This window comes from Rhinopithecus roxellana, chromosome 7 (assembly GCF_007565055.1).
Source record: "Rhinopithecus roxellana isolate Shanxi Qingling chromosome 7, ASM756505v1, whole genome shotgun sequence".
Taxonomy (NCBI): Eukaryota; Metazoa; Chordata; class Mammalia; order Primates; family Cercopithecidae; genus Rhinopithecus; species Rhinopithecus roxellana.
Genome location: NC_044555.1, coordinates 142,997,728 through 143,004,226, shown reverse-complemented (window position 1 = coordinate 143,004,226; position 6,499 = coordinate 142,997,728). Strand labels below are relative to the sequence as shown.

Genomic DNA, 6,499 nt, shown 5'->3' with positions numbered 1-6,499 from the left:
ATGGCACAGACGCAGGGCACCCGGAGGAAAATCTGTTACTACTGCCACGGGGATGTTGGAAGTCACTACTACAGACAAGGCCACCCAATGAAGCCTCACCGAATCCGCATGACTCATAATTTGCTGCTCAACTATGGTCTCTAGCGAAAAATGGAAATCTATTGCCCTCACAAAGCCAATGCTGAGGAGATGACCAAGTACCATAGCAACAACTACATTAAATTCTTGCGCTCCCTCGGTCCAGATAACATGTGGGAGTACAGCAAGCAGATGCAGAGATTCAATGTTGGTGAGGACTGTCCAGTATTCAATGGCCTGGTTGAGTTCTGTCAGTTGTCTACTGATGGTTCTGTGGCAAGTGCTGTGAAACTTAATAAGCAGCAGAAGGACATCGCTGTGAATTGGGCTGGGGGCCTGCACCATGCAAAGAAGTCTGAGGCATCTGGCTTCTGTTACGTCAATAATACCGTCTTGGCCATCCTGGAACTGCTAAAACATCACCAGAGGGTGCTTATATTGACATTGATATTCACCATGGCGATGGCGTGGAAGAGGCCTTCCATACCACAGACCGGGTCATGACTGTGCCCTTTCATAAGTAGGGAGAGTATGTCCCAGGAACTGGGGACCTACAGGATATCGGGGCTGGCAAAGGCAAGTATTATGCTGTTAACTACCTGCTCTGAGATGGGATTGATGACGAATCCTATGAGGCCATTTTCAAGCCAGTCATGTCCAAAGTAATGGAGATGTTCCAGCCTAGTGCGATGGTCTTACAGTGTCACACGCCAAGTGTGTGGAATTTGTCAAGAGCTTTAACCTACCTATGCTGATGCTGGGAGGTGGTGGTTACACCATTGGTAGTGTTGCCCAGTGCTGGACATACTAGACAGCTGTGGCCCTGGATACGGAGATCCCTAATGAGCTTCCATACAACGACTACTTTGAATACTTTGGACCAGATTTCAAGCTCCACATCAGTCCTTCCAATATGACTAACCAGAACACGAATGAGTACCTGGAGAAGATCAAACAGCGACTGTTTGAGAACGTTAGAATGCTACCGCACGCACCTGGGGTCCAAATGCAGGCGATTCCTGAGGACGCCATCCCTGAGGAGAGTGGCAATGAGGACGAAGAAGACCCTGACAAGCGCATCTGGATCTGCTCCTCTGACAAACGAATTGCCTGTGAGGAAGAGTTCTCCGATTCTGAAGAGGAAGGAGAGGGGGGCCACAAGAACTCTTCCAACTTCAAAAAAGCCAAGAGAGTCAAAACAGAGGATGAAAAAGAGAAAGACCCAGAGGAGAAGAAAGAAGTCACAGAAGAGGAGAAAACCAAGGAGGAAAATCCAGAAGCCAAAGGGGTCAAGGAGGAGGTCAAGTTGGCCTGAACAGACCTCTCCAGCTGTGGCTTCCTGCTGAGTCCCTCATCTTTCTTCCCCAACCCCTCAGATTTTATATCTTCTATTTCTCTGTGTATTTATATAAAAATTTATTAAATATAAATATCCCCAGGGACAGAAACCAAGGCCCTGAGCCCAGGGCAGCTGTGCTGGGTGAGCTCTTCCAGGGGCCGCGTTGCCACCCATTCTTCCCCAGTTCTTAACTTTGAACCATAAAGGGTGCCAGGTCTGGGTGAAAGGGATGCTTTTATGCAACCATAAGACAAAATCCTGAAATACGAAGTGCTTGCTTAGTAGCTTTGGAAAGGTGCCGTTATTGAACATTCCAGAAGGGGTGGCTGGGTCTTCAAGGATCTCCTGTTCTTTTCAGGCTCCTAAGGTAACATCAGCCATTTTTAGATTGGTTCTGTTTTCATACCTTCCCACTGGCCTCAAGTGAGCCACGAAACACTGCCTGCCCCCTGTCTTCTCCTAATTCTGCAGGTGGAGATTGCTAGTCTAGTTTCCTTTTTGAGATACTATTTTCATTTTTGCGAGCCTCTTTGTAATAAAATGGTACATTTCTATATAAAAAATAATAACAATAATTTTTATTTATATCCATTAGGGAGATTGGCCTTTAATTTTCTTATTATGTCCTTGTCAGATTTTCTCATAAGTATTATTATAATCACATAAAATGAGTTCAGAACCATTCCTTCCTTTCTTATCCTCTGGAAGAATTTGTGTGACACTGATGTTATTTTCCTCTTAAATGTTTTGAAAAATTTACTGTCATCTGAGGCTAAATTATACTTTGTGGGAAAGTTTTTAATTACAAATTTGATTTCTTTAATAGATATAATATTATTCAAATGTTATACTTCTTGTGATAGTTTTCATAAACTGTGTTTTTTAAAGAAGTTTTCTATTTCATCTAAAATTGAATTTATTGTCATAAGATTAAATCAATCTCTTATCTTTTTAATATCTGTAGAATCTCAGTGGTATCCCTCTTTTCACCCAAGATGTTGGCAATTTGTGTCTTATCTTTTTTTGTCTTGATCAGTTTTGGCAAGAGTTAATCAATTTTATTAGTCTTTCTGAAGAACTAAATTTAAGCTTGTAGACTTAGTCTATTAAATGTTTTCTTTCTCTTTAATTAATTTCTGCCTTTATCCTTATTATTTTCCATCACCTTTAATTAGGTAGAATTTGTTCTTGTCCTAGTTTATTTATTTATTTATTCATTTATTATTTATTTATGAGGATAGATAGGTGTATATATTTTTGGGGTACATACGATGTTTTCATACAAAAAGGCAATGTGAAACAAGCACATCATAGAGAATGGGGTATCCATCCCCTCAAGCATTTATCCTTTGTGTTTTGAACAATTCTATTACATATCTTATGATATTTCAAAATGTACAATTAAATGATTATTGACTATAGTCACCCTATTGAGCTATCACAAAGTAGGTCTTATTCATTCTTTCTATTTTTTATTTTCTATTAACTTTCTGTTTCTATTTTCTATTAACCATTCCCACCTCCCTCAGCCCCCACTACCTTTCCCAGCCTCCCGTAACCACCCTTCAACTCTCTATGTCCATGAATTCAATTGTTTCGATTTTTAGATCCCATACTTAAGTGACAACATGTGATGTTTATCTTTCTGTTCCTGGATTATTTCACTTATTCTCTTGTCCACTTATTCATTTATTATTTATTCACTTATTCTCTTTCATGGCTTAAGAGTATCCCATTGTATATATGTACCACATTTTCTTTGTCCATTCATCTCTTGATAGACATGTAGGTTGCTTCCCAAGTTTAGCTATTGTAAATAGTGCTGCAACAAACACAGGAGTGCAGATATCTCTTCAATATACTGCTTTCCTTACTTCTGGGTATATGCCCAGGAGTGAAATAGCTGGATCATGTGGTAGCTCAACTTATAGTGTTTTGAGGAATCTGTTTTCCATAGTGGTTGTAGTAATTTACATTCCCACCAACCGTGTCCAAGGGTTCCCTTTTCCCCACATTCTCACCAGCATGTAGCATTGCCCACCTTTTGAATATAAGCCATTTTAACTGGGGTGCAATGAGATCTCATTGCAGTTTTGATGTGCATTTCTCTGATGATCACTGATTTTGAGCACCTTTTCATATGCCTGCTTGCCATTTTTATGTCTTCTTTCGAGAAATGTCTATTCAAATCTTTTGCCCATTTTTTGTTCAGCTTACTAGATTTTTTTCCTACAGAGTTTTTTGAACTCTCTATATATCCTGGTTATTAATTCCTTGTCAGATGAGCAGTTTACAAATATTTTTTCCCATTCTATGAGTTGTCTCTTCACTTTGTTGATTGTATTCTTTACAGTGCAGAAGCTTTTTAACCTGAGGTGATTCCATTTGTCCATTTCTGCTTTGGTTGCCTGTGCTTGTGGGGTATTGTTTAATATATTTTTGACCAGATCAATGAATTGGAGATTTTCCCCAATGTTTTCTTGTAGTACTTTTATAGTTTGAGGTGTTAAATGTAAGTCTTTAATTCACTTTAATTTGATTTTTGTATGAGGTGAGAGAGAGGGGTCCAGTTTTAATTTTTTTTGAATATGAATATCCCATTTTTCTAGTATCATTTATTGAAGGAGCTGTCTTTTCCCCCAATGGATCTTCTTAGCAATTTTGTCAAAAATGAGTTCACTGTAGTTGTGTGTATTTTTTTCTGTCTTCTCTATTCTATTCCATTGGCCTATGTGCCTGTTTTATGCCAGTACCATGCTGTTTCAGTTCCTATAGCTCTGTAGTATAATTTGCAGTCAGGTAATGTGATTCCTCCAGGTTTTTTTCTTTTTACTTTGGATAGCTTTGGCCATTGTGGATATCTTGTGGTTCCATATAAATTAAAAATTGTTTTTTCTATTTCTGTGAAGAATGCCACTGATATATTGATAAGGATTGCATTGAACATGTAGATTGCTTTTGATATTATGGACATTTTAACAATATTGATTCTTCCAATCCATGCACATGGAAGAATATTTTTCCATTTTTTGATGTTCTCTGCAATTTTTTTTCTTTTTCTCTTCAACTTTTTTCATCAGTGCTTTATAGTTTTCATTATAGAAATCTTTCATTTCTTTGGTTAAGTTAATTTCTAGGTATCCAATTTTATGTGTGGTTATTGTAAATTAGATTATTTTTCATACTATTCACTGTTGTCATATGAAAATGTTACTGATTTTTGTATGTTGGTTTTGTATCCTACAACATTACTGAATTTGTTTATTAGTTCTAACAGCTTTCTTGTGGAGTCTTTAGGTTTTGCCAAATGCAAGATTATGTCACCTGTAAACAAGAATAATTTGACTTCTTCCTTTCTAATTTGGATGCCATTTATATTTTCCCTTGTCTAATTTCTGTAGCTAGGACTTCCAGTACCGTGTTAAATAACAGTGGTGACAGTGGGTGATGTGGTTTGGCTCTGTCTCCCTAGTCAAATCTCACCTTGAATTGTAATAATCCCCACGTGTCAAGGGGTGGGACCAGGTGGAGATAATTGAATCATGGGGGTGGTTTCCCCATACTGTACTCGATAGTGAGTGAGTTCCAATGAGATCTGATGGTTTTATAAGGGGCTTCCTCTTTCATTTGGCTCTCATTCTCTTTCCTGCCACCCTGTGAAGAGGTGCCTTCTGCCATGATCTTAAGTTTCCTGAGGCCATCCCAGCCATGCAGAACAGTGTGCCAATTAAACATCTTTTCTTTATTAATTACTCAGTCTCAGGAATTTCTTCACAGCTGCATGAGAACAAACTAATACAGTAAATTGGTACCACAGAGAGTGGCATGCTGCTATACAGATACCCAAAAACACAGATGTGACTTTGGAACTGGGTAACAGGCAGAGGTTGAAACAGTTTGGAGGACTCAGAAGAAGAAAGGAAAATGTGGGGTAGTTTGGAGTTTCCTAGAGACTTGGAGGGCTCAGAAGCCAGAAAGATGTAGGAAGGTTTGGAACTTCCTGGAGACTAGTTGAATGGCTTTGACCAAAATGCCAATAGTGATATCAACAATGAAGTCCAGGTTGAGGTGGTCTCAGATGGAGATGAGAAACTTGTTGGAAACCAGAGTAAAGGTCACTATTGCTATGCTTTAGCAAATAGTCTGGTGGCTTTTTGCCCCTGCCCTAGAGATCTGCAGAACTTTGAACTTGAGAGAGATGATTTAGGGTGTCCAGCAGAAGAAATTTCTAAAGCAGCAAAATGTTCAAGAGAAGCATAGCATAGAAGTTTCAAAAATTTTCAGCCTGGCAATGGGATAGAAAAGAAAAACCTATTTTCTGGGGAGAAATTCAAGCTGGCTGCAGAAATTTGCATAAGTAATGAGGTACTAAATGCTAATCATCAAGACAATGGAGAAATGCCTCCAGGGCATGTCAGAGACTTTCCAATCACAAGCCTATCGGCCTAGGAAGGAAAAATGGTTTTGTGGGCAAGGTTCAGGTCCCCACTGCTGTTTGCAGCCTTGAGACTTGGTGCCCTGCATCCCAGCAGCACCAGCCATGGCTAAAAGAAGCCAACATACCACTCAGGCCATTGCTTCACAGGGTTCAGGCCCCAAACCTTGGCAGCCTCCACATGGTGTTGGGCCTGCAGGTGCACAGAAGTCAAGAGTTGAGGTTTGGGAACCTCTGGCTGGATTTCAGAGAATGTATGGAAAGGCCTGGATGTCCACGCAGAAGTTTGCTGCAAGGCAGAGTCCTCATGGAGAACCTCTGCTAGGGCAGTGCAGAAGGGAAATGTGGGGTCGGAGCCCCTACTTAGAGTCCCCACTGGCGCACTGCCTTGTGCAGCTTTGAGAAGAGGGCCACCACCCTCCAGACCCCAGAACAGTAGATCCACCAACAGCTTTCATAGTGTGCCTGGAAAAGCCACAGACACTCAAGGCCAGCCCATGAAAGCAGCCAGGAGTGGAGCCGTACCCTGCAAAGCCATAGAGTCAGAGCTGCCCAAGACTCTGGGATCCCACCTTTTGCATTTGTGTGACCTGAGTGTGAGACACGGAGTCCAAGAAGATTACTTTGAAACTTTAAGGTTTAATGAC

The 6,499-nt window shown here is 40.3% G+C and overlaps 1 pseudogene across 1 annotated transcript; it reads left to right on the top strand.

Annotated features, from left to right (window-relative positions):
• Positions 1–1,631, top strand: LOC104666305 (annotated as a pseudogene). Its single transcript, XR_004058356.1, has one exon. The product of XR_004058356.1 is annotated as a histone deacetylase 1 pseudogene (transcript).
• Positions 1,632–6,499: the final 4,868 nt, after the last annotated feature.